The 13,375-nt window shown below is 40.7% G+C and overlaps 1 protein-coding gene across 6 annotated transcripts in view; it reads right to left on the reverse strand.

The window, feature by feature from the left end:
- SIPA1L1 (signal induced proliferation associated 1 like 1) overlaps positions 1-13,375 on the reverse strand; it is a 220,616-nt gene that overhangs the window by 154,963 nt on the left and 52,278 nt on the right. For all 6 annotated transcript variants that reach the window (XM_075282868.1, XM_075282870.1, XM_075282869.1 and 3 more), the window contains exon 2: positions 12,619-12,712. The gene's annotated coding sequence lies outside the window, so the exon portion shown is untranslated. The remainder of the gene's footprint in view (positions 1-12,618; positions 12,713-13,375) is intronic.

Consider the following 13,375-nt stretch of genomic DNA (forward strand, 5'->3'; position numbering starts at 1 on the left):
ATTTCTGCCTTTATATGGAGGACTAAACAAAAGAATATTACATAACATTTCTGCAAAATGCCCCAATTTTGTTGTAACTTGCCTCTGGCATTAGAGAGAGCTGATTAAAATGTAATAAACATGAAGAAGATGTCCGGCAGCTCTCCGATAAAATATAACTTTTAATGAAAAAATGTCATAAAATAACAAAAAATTGACATAGCACAGAAAAAAAGAAAAATGAAAAACCCCCTAAAAACGCAGACGCGTTTCGGAACGAGATGTTCCTTCCTCAGAGGACTCTGACTCTGAGGAAGGAACATCTCGTTCCGAAACGCGTCTGCGTTTTTAGGGGGTTTTTCATTTTTCTTTTTTTCTGTGCTATGTCAATTTTTTGTTATTTTATGACATTTTTTCATTAAAAGTTATATTTTATCGGAGAGCTGCCGGACATCTTTTTCTTCATGTTTATTGGATTACTAGACACTTTCGGAATAGAGTGTCTGTGCCGTGCACCCCGGACTTATTATACAGCCTATGGAACCAAGATATATATATGGGTGAGCTGAGTTTTCTTTTTTGATTTTTGTCTGATTAAAATGTATTGGATCATTATTGGTTACATCTGTGATATATACAGCACTCCAATGGCAGAGGCCATTGGCTCTGAATGACACGAACGACAGGCTTCAGCTAACAGAGCCAAATAAGCGTATTAATGTTACATAGTGCACATGCTAGACACAAGCGGAAACTACACACGGCCCGGTATATCAGCCTGGCATAGACTTCCATTGTGGTGAACCTAATTTATCAAGAGAATGGAGCCGGAGCAGGCATTCCTTGTGCCAGTCAGGGCCTTCATGAAGACTGGTGTACAAAACGACCATCTCAATAAATCTGACCCATTGTGCATGGGACTTTTAATCGTGCATTCAGATTGTGCAACTGAGTACAGTTATCCCATTAAAAAAAACATGCATTTGACACCAGTTTTTAGAGCAGTTATAGGTTAAGGCATCAAGTTGCAGAAAAGCTGCTTTTTTTTTGTTGCTGATTTTGCAGCGGTTGTTTTTATACTCCCCTCTGCTCAGTCCAACTCTGGTTTTGGATAAAAAAAAAAAAAAAATCTGCGCACACACACACACACACACACACACACACACACAAAAAGACAGCTTTTCTTATAGCCGAAATAGTTTGCGTTTCACATGTAAAAATGAAATATACATACGCACAAAATAAAAGGTTTAATATCCTGTCCGAAAATTCAAGTATGCTATGAAAAAAAATCTGAATTACTGAGTGCACACTTTATGTCCCACAGATTTATAGAGAAGTGTTTGATATTTGCATTAAAATCCGCATGATTATCTTGAGAACTTTGATGCTGGTGAAGACAAAATTTGTCATGAATAATAAAGGGCCTTTTAGATACCTCTTCTAGATGTTCTAAGGGAATAAGATACAGCACTGCAGCTCACGTGTCAAATATGCAGTAAATGAGCAGCTGGTGACCACTACCCTATAGGGCTTATAGAGGATAATTATATTGATATCATGACCCTTCGTGTAAAGCAACCTTGGCAGATCCACATGTTACAGAGAAAGTGTAATTCATGTGACAATCTGTCTTAACCTACCAAGAACAGACAACCAGAATATATAATAGTGACACGTAAGTGACAAGAAGCCAGAGAACAATGTTAAGCGACTGAACAGTGTAATTTTACACCGTACAATGTGAATACAAGTATGGACGGACATAATAGCATCCAACATGAAATAATAAGCACATCTGAGTGACGCACACAATAATTAATACAATTACAATAAACATAGTAGAAGCGCATGGTCTACACGTGATAATGGAAACCGCCCTTAAATGTTCACTTGACAGTCAAAACGTAATGGAGATATATATATATTTTTTTTTTACTTTATTCATTTAACAGTGTACTATTAAAAGGGATTGTCCAGTTTCAGCAAATAAATGTTTGTGTAATGAAAGGTTCTACAATTTTACAATATACCTTTGGTATCAATCTCTGCTTGCTGTCATTCTTTATTCCCAGTGGATAAAAAACCATCCATGATCATGTGATAGACAGGCCATGGTCATGTGATGGACACACAGGCGCACAGCTCATTACCATGCAGATGTCTGATTACTGTGCTGTGATTGTAACGAGCTATGCACCTGTGTGTCCATCCCATGACCGTGGGCCGTCCATCCCATGACCGCGGGCAGTCTATCCCAATGACCGTGGGCTTATTTTTATCCACTGGACGTAAGCAGAATGAATGACAACAGTCAGGAGCCCAAAAATGATGCGCATATGTAATATTTAAAGGGATTCTACCACTAAAACACATTTTTTTCTAGTTAACACGTCGGAATAGCCTTTAGAAAGGCTATTCGTCTCCTACCTTTAGAAGTGCTCTCCGCCGCGCCATTCGTTCAAAATACTGGTTTGTACAGGTATGCTAATGAGTTCTCTTGCAGCGATGGGGGCTTCCCCCATCACAGGAGCAGCGATGGGGGCGTCCCCATTGCAGCTCGAAAACCGACCGCAGCGCCGCCTCTATGGTCTTGGGTATCCTCCCCTTGCTTCTTCAGCGTCCTGTCGCACGCCTGCGCAGTACGCTCTGTTCGGCGAAGATTGCCGAACGTACTGCGCATGCGCGAAATTGCAGTGCCCGCACTATGGCTGGGACCGCAATTTCGCGCATGCGCAGTACGTTCGGCAATCTTCGCCGAACAGAGCGTACTGCGCAGGCGTGCGACAGGACGCTGAAGAAGCAAGGGGAGGATACCCAAGACCATAGAGGCGGCGCTGCGGTCGGTTTTCGAGCTGCAATGGGGACGCCCCCATCGCTGCTCCTGTGATGGGGGAAGCCCCCATCGCTGCGAGAGAACTCATTAGCATACCTGTACAAACCGGTATTTTGAACGAACGGCGCGGCGGAGAGCACTTCTAAAAGTAGGAGACGAATAGCCTTTCTAAAGGCTTTTCCGACGTGTTAACTAGAAAAAAATGTGTTTTAGTGGTAGAATCCCTTTAATACATACAAGGAATCATTATGGGCTACTTCAGGGTTTTGACTGCAGCTCCATCATCGATGAGCAGTGACCTGTGACTTATCTACAGGGAGTCTGAGACAGGCCCCCTACTCTATCATTGATGCAGATTATTGTACCCCCTCAGAGGCCTATGCGTCACATATATTGTTCTTGGCCTTAAATTCAATGTTCATGTGAATGTAGGCCTAGACTGGCCAAGTCGAGTTTATTACAATAAAAGAAAGGGAATAAGCTACCAACAAATACCTCAGAAAGAAAATATTTTATTGGGCACACATTGTAATTTAACATGAAGAGCAGCTTCATCTTGAGAAGTAGATTACTAGATTATTTGGTGGTTTATAAGATAAACCTCCCCAAGTAACAGCTGCTCCCATGTAATGACACAAATCACGGCGTACAGGCCTATTAAATTCCATGCTTATTTTGGGTAGGTCTTGCAGAACAATTAACATAGACAAAAGCTCTGGGAGCTGTGGAGGAATGTCTGAGTCATATTCTAGGTCACAACATAAAGGAGTTGCATGTGATTAGCATTCATTGTTTGTTCCCTGGGGTAAGGATCACAACCTAACCTGAGCATCATGACACAAAAACATCTATCTTCTTGTGTGTGTTTTATTTTTTTATATGACAGAAGTATGAACTGTGCTGGATTGTATCCACAGAGGGCAACAAAACATGACCTCTTGAAATCACCAACTCTGCTACATCCATGGGAACTCCATGGATCTGAAGACCTCTTGTAAGGAATAGTCATACATTCCAGAAGTTTTTGCCTGTCAGCAGTGAGCCATTCTGAAACCTTAGACGTGTGATTTGTCCAGATGATTGTAATACTCCAGATGCCCCGAAATTATACCACCCATCATCATCATCATGATCATCATGCACCAACTCCTTAGGTTTAAGCAAAAACTAAACCAAAAGAAAGAAGACTGCAGAGTTATTTTGTCTTGTATTTCTTGAGAGAGCCAGGTCTGATATTATAGCATTTAAAAATGCAGAAATGGGCAAACTGGCCTGGTTCTAGGGAACTCTCACTAGCTCCCATAAAAACGTCCTACACTGGATCCATGATGCATCTGAAAAGGACTTTTCCAAGGTTACGGTATTGATGACCCATCTTTAGAATAGGTCATCCATACAAGATCATTGGAGAGCCATATCATTTTAATAGAACTGTGCTCCAAAAAGGTCATGTGACCAACAGATGCAATGTCATTGGCCTGAAAAGAGGAAACAGCCATATCAAGTAGCTGATTGATTTGCAAGAATGCCAGGTGGTATATAAAAGGGTGGGGAAGGTAGCTCGGTAGAAGCAGGGGTGCAGACCCAACCAGAGACAGGGACACAAATCTTGCAGCAAAGTGGTTTATTTAAGAAAGACAGAAAAATTAATAAACTTTTACATCAGGCACAAAAATAAGCAAAATAAAATACAGACTTAATTGCAGGCAAATAAATGTCAAACAAAATCCTGCTCGTCTGAGTGCTAACAAAACAGAAATTACTAACTGTACATGTGGCTTACTATCAGCCACACAAATCAACCAAAAAAAAAAAAAAACACACTGCACAATATCACAAGGTTCTCAGTGTCAGGAAACACCCAGGCACTCCTCTCCTCCCAGGATCTGCCCTGAAGTGCAGGCTCTGCAGCCTTTTATGGGCTCATTAGTAACCCATAAAAAGCTGCAGAACCTGGGAGGGAGAGGAAGTGGTGACTGCTCTGACATATTGAGACTGGTGCGACCAAGTCATACTGTTTTATTTTTGTTCGTGTGGCTGACAGTAAGCCACAAATATAGTGAGGTATTGTTTACTACAGTATTTAGTTAGCGTTTGGACGAGCAGAGATGGTATTTATTTTTGCCTGAAGTTAAAGAGGACCTTTCATGGGTTTGGGCAAAAGCAGTTTTATATACTGCTGGAAAGCCAACAGTGCGCTGAATTCAGCACACTGTTGGCTTTCACGGTCTGTGCCCCGGGCGAAGAGCTATCGGTACCATAACTCCTCACAGCCAGAACGGTGTTCCTGACAGTCTGTCAGGAACGTCCTTCACATCAGCGGCTATAATGCTGTACTGTTAGAGCGGTGAGGAACTCTCCCTCCCTCTGCTCACAGTGCTCATCCATAGACTAGTATTATCAGAAGGGGAGTGGGGAGTTGCTCCCCGCTCACACTGTACAGCGCCATAGGAGCCGCTGTGAAGGACGTTCCTGACAGACTGACAGGAACGCCCTTCTGGCTGTGAGGAGTTACGGTACCGGCACCACTAGCTCTTCACCCGGGGCACAGATCGAGAAAGCCAACAGTGCACTGAATTCAGCGCACTGTCGGCTTTCCAGCTGTATATAAAACTGCCCATGCCCCAACTCATGAAAGGTCCTCTTTTAGGCTGTGTTTTTTTTGTATTTTTAATGCCTGAAGTCAAGGTTTACTTGTTTTTCTGTATTTTCTTCTGTAAATAAACCAGTTTGCTGCACATATTGTGTCCCTGTCTTGACTGTTTGGGTCTGCAACCCTGCTGCTACCAAGCTTGGAGTATCCTTTTAATCCATGGCATTACATGTTTATCAACTTATAACATGGCACTAAAAGTGCATCTTTATTCCTCCTGGATGGGAGTTCATTTACATACCCTTTCCCCCAAGGAGCATTGCATGGCCAAATTCCCTATGCTAGCTGGTCTCTTCAAGGAAAAACCATACCACCTATTACAAATAACATACCATAGCTGTCAATATAAAACAGATGGACCAATCTCTTTGGAAATCAGTAGAATCAAAGAGACAATGTGACTAGGAGGTTCATGATGCCATGTGGAGGAACCGAACGCAACATTGTATGGAGAAATGATATTTTGAGTATTGTAACATTCCAGAATTATAGGTTTAGAATATACTAAATCTTCACCAACTTTGGATGGTAGGATGAACTACACAGAAATGTTTAGCTCCAATGTCTCATAGCTACATCTACGGTATATGTCTAAGTCACAAAAAATGCCATTTTTGACCTACAAAATCATAAAAAAGTAAAGGAATATACCAAACTTTGATGATATGTAAATTTGGCTCATAGACAAAGCAAATATGGGGAGGGGGGGGGGGGGGGAGGAGGAGAAAAAAAAAAAAAAAAAGCTTAGAATCACCATTAAAAACTAATTACAGCTAAATCCGAGCAGAATAGTGTAAGATGACATCACATGCCGCAGGATGCCCAAACATTCTTTCCTGTGACATCATCTGTAGAGGAAAGTCAGGAGGCCCCGATACACATAAGACAGGCAGGTTTGGATTTCTTTTATCTTACACCTTATGCCTTTACATAAAACTTCTGTATCAAATTATTAAATTCTTCATGCCCTTTGACCAATGTTTCACTGAGCACATATTCAGCTGACCATTTGCCAGTGTAAAAGGCCCTTGAAAAGGGACTTTTCTCCACTTCACTAACTTTAGTCTATTAAAGAATGCAAAAGAACTGGAGTTGGAGGTGAACAGCACCACACCTGTACACATGTTATGTCTGGTATTGCAGCTCTGTCACATTCATTTCAATGAAGATGAGCTGCACTACCAGACACGAACTGTAAACAGGTGCAACACTGTTTCTGTCCTCAGGAGCCATGTTATTTTCATCCTGGACAACCCATTTAGGATTATAGCTCCAACGCATCAGGAATAAAAGATAAAGGGGTGGTATGACTTTTTAATAGTATGACCTACCCCTAGAATAGGTCATCAATATCAGATCAGTGCCTGTTTGACGCCAGATACTCGCACAGATCAGCTAATCGTTGAGTGTTAACTCCCACCAATCTGATATTGATAACCTGTCCTAAGAATAGGTTGTCAATATCAAAAGTCATAAAACATTTCCATCTTTTCTTTGGGTAAGTGCACAACAAGGAAGGAAGGGAGATTAAATTTAGTAACAACTATTGGCGGTTTAGTGCACCTATTAAGGTTATCCCTGCACTTATATCAGGAACCGAGGAAGGCGACAGAGCTTTTAGCCATGGAGAAGAGCTAATGGAAAGACATACCAGCCTTGCCTTGACTGCAACTCCAGCACAAGTATCTGGTTCTATCAGTTATCAATAAGGTCTTGTGACAATCATGTAACTAAATAATACCAGGCTATTTTAGCTTAACTCAAAATCCTTTGGCTTTCAAATGGTTTCTTTTAAGAACAACGCAAAAGATGCCAAGATTTATACACTCACACTTCCAAGTCAAATGTCACTAGTCTCAGAATATTATTCATACATAGTGGTCAAAATGCCTACTGCCCATTCCCAAACACATTATTTCACTGGCAGGGCAACCGCAAAATCTCACTGCCAAAAGAGACAAATGCCAAAGTGCTCAACAATATTAGCATATTACAAATCTAATTAATCTTGGCTGTAAATTAGCATTAATGTTAATGTTAAAGAGGGTCTTTAACCAAGTCTGGAAAGGCCAATGACATACATCCTCTGATAGGCGCTGCCATCCTGAGGAATTTGGCGTTTTGTTTAACCAAATCTGTTCAGTTATTCCAAAGATATAAGCCTTGTTAGTGCGGACCCCAAATTAGCATATATGAGCCAAGAGGGTGGCAACACTGAATGGCATACAGCACGCAGAGACACCACAGTGTTACTGCCCACTTAGTGTTGGTGCAGATTAGAATATATTACCTAACAGGGCTTATATCTTTGGACCGGCTGAATGGATTTGGATGAACAAAACAAAATGCTCAGGGTGACAGCACCTACTAGATCAGGGGTAGGGAACGTATGGCTCTCCAGCTGTTGCAAAACTACAACTCCCAGCATGCATACTTGCTCTGCTGTTCTTGGAAATCCCATGGAAGTGAATGGAGCATGTTGGGAGTTGCAGTTTCACAGCAGCTGGAGAGCCGAAGGTTCCCTACCCCTGTACTAGATGATATAGGTCATTGGGCTTTTCAGACCTGGTGAAAGTGCATCAGTAACCACTCATGGATGGGGCTGGGTTGCATTATCAGCAACATGGTGAAGTGCAGAAACAAGCCAGATACCTTTGGAAAGAGCTCTTGTTCTCCTAAGAACAAAAGGATCAGCCATGTTCCCATCCAACATGCATGACCCTTCTTTCCAGACGTGTTATCTGGGGAAAATCAGTAGATACCCATAAACATTAGACAGCCTCGCCAGAATAGTAAGGGTCAGCCTCAATAATATAATATTTATGGCTACCCTAAACCTGGACAACCTCTAAATCATTTCCTTCCAGTAGGAAGCCAGTCGCATAACAAGTTTTAGAGTCTGCACATTTAACAGTGAGTAAAAGTTAACATGTCATTGTTTGTATCGGGTTAAAACCGCCATAAACACTTACAAACGTTATTGTGCTGTTCCTGCACTAAACAATACCTACTACTTTTAGATACACAGGGGCGGAAAAAAAAAAAAAAAAAAAAGAAATAAGCCATATTATACAGGCGTCTCAGAGCAAATAATGCCTTGATTCTGCTGAGGATGTCTCAAGGCAACCATAAAATAGCTATTAAACAGCAATAAACCACCTCAAAAATGCGTTAGAACAACTTAATTTTGACATGCAAGGGAAATGAATATGGAAAGTTCAATATTGTTAGACAGGGCCTGTGGGAATTGAGAATATCGAGCACGGGAGTGTCTTGCTGAAGAGACAAATGTTTTATTAAAGACGGCTGCAAGAGACACAGCAATTGTATTGTCAAAACCAACACAGGTTCATGACATCCTTACCCACTTTCCATTTATAACAGGTTATGTGGAAAATCACAGCGCTCCACATAGCATAGACCGAGATGTAAAGAGCATGTGGAGCCCACAGTGCCAGACTTAATATAAACTAAACCTAGATCAACAAAGCAAGTTACATTATGATTTTATCCATAATACGGGTTACTATCTATCTATCTATAAATATAATAGCCATTCAGCAAATTCTTACATTATTGGAGATCAATGCAGCATTGCTATACTGACAGACTGCAGGGGGGGGGGTACTTCTTTCCTTCATAACTAATATACTATGTGAAATAGCAAATTGAATTTCACCATTAGTGTCAGACCATTTGCTAAAAAAGTAACAGTATTTTTAGATGCTCAGATACAGTAAACCTAAAAAAGTGCTAAAGGAATCCACTAAACCTATAGATAGTGCTTCAGTCATTCTCCAACCCTTAGGCCGAGAACCCATGTTGTGGAAAATCAGCATTTTTTTTTTATGTATTTTTTTAAGCAAATCCAGGAGTGGATCGAAAAGTAAGAAGTATAAATACTTTACATACATTTTCCATTCCTCTTGTAGCCACTTGGCTATGGCTAATAAAAACCTCAAGAAAATCTGCAACAAAAAAAAGCTGCGTTTCTGCAACGTGGAGACTCAGCCTTAAAAGGAACCTATCATTGGATACCTTTTTTTTCCTCGATAACACGTAGGAATAGCCTTAAGAAAGGCTATTCATCTCCTCCCTTTAGATGTCTTCTCAGTGCTGCTATTCAGGTAAAAATCCAGGTTTTCTGCGGTATGCAAACCATTTCTCTCGCGGCACTGGGAGGGGGCCCCAGCACTCAAACAGCACTGGTGACGTCCCCAATGCTGCGAGAGAAATCTCCGGCACCGTCTCCTTCGTCTGCACTGGCTTCTCTCCCAGTGTCTTCTTTCGTCCTGGGTTTCAATCTTCTAGGCATGCGCAGTCGGCTCTGCCATCAGGCCTCAGGAAGAGCAGACTGCGCATGACCGGGCCACAAGAAAATGGCCGCTTACACTGCTTACTGTGTAAGCGGTCAATTTCTTGTGGCCATGGGGAATGTGTAGTTGGCTCTGCCTGAGGCCTGATTGCAGAGCCGACTTCGCATGCCTAGAAGATTGAAACCCAGGACGGAAGACACAGGGATAGGCAGAAGATGGAGGCGTCGCTGGAGTGTTCTCGCAGCACTGGGGACACCTTCAATACTGTTTGAGTGCTGGGGACCACCCCCAGTGCCACAAGAAAACTCATTTACATACCAAAGAAAACCGGGATTTCTACAGAGCAGCATTGCGGAGAAGACATCTAAAGGTGGGAGAAGAATAGCCTTTCTTAAGGCTATTCCTACGTGTTAGTCAGAAAAAAGGGTATCCAATGACAGGATCCCTTTAAGTTGTAGAAGGCGCAGTTCACATTGCAATTTCTTTTGGCACTAATATTTCATTACAGGCAATGAACCCATAGTTGGAATACTTTGTTCAGGTTTCCAAACCCCATAATGGTATAATAAGCAGTCAAATCATGATGTTTAAGACCCTACCAAGAGAATAATTCTGCAAATATTACCCATTCCTTTTTTCTATTGCATTCAAGTTACATTAGATCTGGCAAAGACCTCAGAATAAAGTAGTGGTACATACATAGAACATGGCTTATAATGAAACACATGTACCAGCTTAAAGGGGTATTACCATCTTAGATTAGTATGGCATAACCACAGAATATGACATAAATAATTGATCAGTGCAGGTCCCAAGAAAGGAACCCGTCATAAATCCTGACCTCCATTCTGTCTGGTAATATGGTTGTGGAAGATGGAGAGAGGTTTCTCTCAATTCACTTCTACAATCTTACAAAAAAAAAAAAAAAAACAAGTGCGCAAGAAGAATGGAAGTAAATGGAGTGAGTGTAAAGCATGTGTGACCAGATGACCAGGTGGAATAGGGGTTCTGGAGATAGGAAGAGCTTAGGCTGGACTCACACCTATTAGATAAATGATAAGCTATGGATGTCTAAGATGGAATATCCCTTTAAGATAACTAAAGATAAACAAATCTTTACTATGAAAATCACAAGTTTGCCTGTGAAGTAATGTTCAAGCCCACAAGTACATTGACCTTGTGAGAAGGATCTTACATGTTTTACTTGGATATCTTGCAAATACATCCCCAGATGTTCCCGCCTAATAAATCAGAATATTTCACATTTGCTGAACTGTAGTTTAGTTCTATAAATAAGTATAGCTCTAAAATTCATGTGAAATAATAATGTCACAGTGCACAAATGATTCGCGTGGGCAGTGCGTGACAAGCACACAGATCCCATTATAGTCTATGGGGTTTGTGCGCTTTAACTGCACAGCGCTTGCAGTTGCGCTTGTATTCCATCCGGGTGGTCCTCATGCGTACTCCTTCCGGACGGAACACATACGCTAGTGTGAACCGGCCCTAAGGCTCCATTCACATCACATTTTTTTTTCATCCATTGAGCATATCAAAAAACAGAAATACAAAAACGCAGTATACATTGATCTTCATGTAAATAGAAGGCCATCAGTTTTTTTGCATCTGTTAAAGGGAGTCAAATATATTATATGGGATAGCGACACATCTACAGGAATTTTTATGACATCTCATTCTAAATCCATAGGAATGAATATGGAGCTGCCCCCTATAGCTAGAACAATATTCACTCATCTGGAACACTTTCTATGAGATTTTACAGTGTATCTGAGAATTTTTGCCCTTTCACTCAGAAGAGCATTAGTGAGGTGAGACAATGAAGTTAGATGAGAAGGCCCGGCTCACAATCTCCATTCTAGTTCATCCCAATGGGGTTGAGGTGAGGTCATAGGGCAAACCAGTCAAGTTCCACCAAACGCCCCCAACCATGCCTTTATGGACCTTGCATTGTGCTCTGGAATACAGACATGTTGTACAGGAAAGAACATCACACACAATGTCCCCACAAAGTTTGAAGCATACAATTATCCAAAATGTCTTGGTATGCCGCCCTTTCTGTGAAACTAAGGGGTGTTGGCCAACCCTTTAAAATCAAAAACTCAAAATTGTATACAATATTCCATTTCTAGTGATTTGGATTGGAGCAATGACTTTCTCCTGAGCATATACACATCTTTTGATGCATCCCATCAATGTATTTGCTTTGGCAGCAGCCACCTGGCACTGGTTGTTAATGTTATAATTTACTGTCCACTAACATCTCCAAGTCTATTTCAGTGCCTGGTTTAACCAGTGTTTTACTATATAATACAGAATTGTAACACTTGCCTCCTCGGCTCAGGTGAATGACCTTCCATTTATCTACTTAAACTTTACTTGCCATTTAGAAGCTGGAAACTTACTCTCAACATTTTCTCTATTTGATAATTGCTTTGGGCGCCAAATAAAAGTTTACAGCTCCTGTCAAGTGGAATCTTCCAACCACGCAGAGACAGCTACGAAGATGGAAAAAGTCCTCAGTTTGGGTCGAGAACTGGTTGGATCATAAGAGCGATCACGCTGTGGAAACTCAAGGCATTAACTTGTTGTCTCCCAGCTTATACACAATGGGTTTTTTTCTCTCCTCCATCTTTTAGTACAAGTAGTAAATCTCTAATAGCTTTCAAACCAATGTTCTTCCAACGAAGCCTATGGCCAGAAGTGTATAACATGTTAGGCGATGTAATGCTATGTGAAAATCCATGTATATGTTTCGCCATCAGCAGTTTGCTTAGTGCAGTTCCTTGTCCATGACCTGAATAAAATTGACTTACCTGCTGTAACATTGTGTTTCTGGATGTTCACTTTGATATGCGCTGCTTCTGCTTAGCATCTCAAACGTCTACATGAAGCCCCATTTACCAGACCCTAGAGAAATAAAACAAAGCCACTGGTTTATTAAATGCATCGGCTTTCCACCGCTTTTCTGACTTAATATCAGCTTCACCAATACATAGCAACTGTACTCCATCATCCCTGATCTTTATAAGCAGGACAGGTCAGCTGACATCACAAAACGCATTATACCATAATGTAAAGAATATTATAGTGCCGTAAGCATAATGCCGAGCCTGAAATATTCACAAGCTGGATTAACTGAGCATATGAATGCAGCAATTTATCTTAATTTAGACGTTATTAGACAGGCAGTACAACACAATGAGAGCAATGATATTACATGAATTTTTCTGCATGGATGTTGAAAGGCATGGGATTGGAGTAGCAAAAAATAAAAATGCTCCACTTGCAATCCTATCTAGTTTAGGTTTCAGTGTGTTCAAATTATCTAGCTAGCTATAAATATAAATAAATAAGTTATACATACATATTTTACATATATATATATATATATATATATATATATATATATATATATATATATATACACACACACACACACACATTTTTATATATATATATTTTTTTTAATTTTATTTTAAAGGAGGTTGTGTTTAATAGAGTATATAGTCAGCTCTTCTGACAAAACTGACTAAATAATTGCATTTAAACACATTTCAAGGGGATGTCCAA

Source organism: Leptodactylus fuscus, chromosome 7 (genome assembly GCF_031893055.1).
Source record: "Leptodactylus fuscus isolate aLepFus1 chromosome 7, aLepFus1.hap2, whole genome shotgun sequence".
NCBI lineage: Eukaryota > Metazoa > Chordata > Amphibia > Anura > Leptodactylidae > Leptodactylus > Leptodactylus fuscus.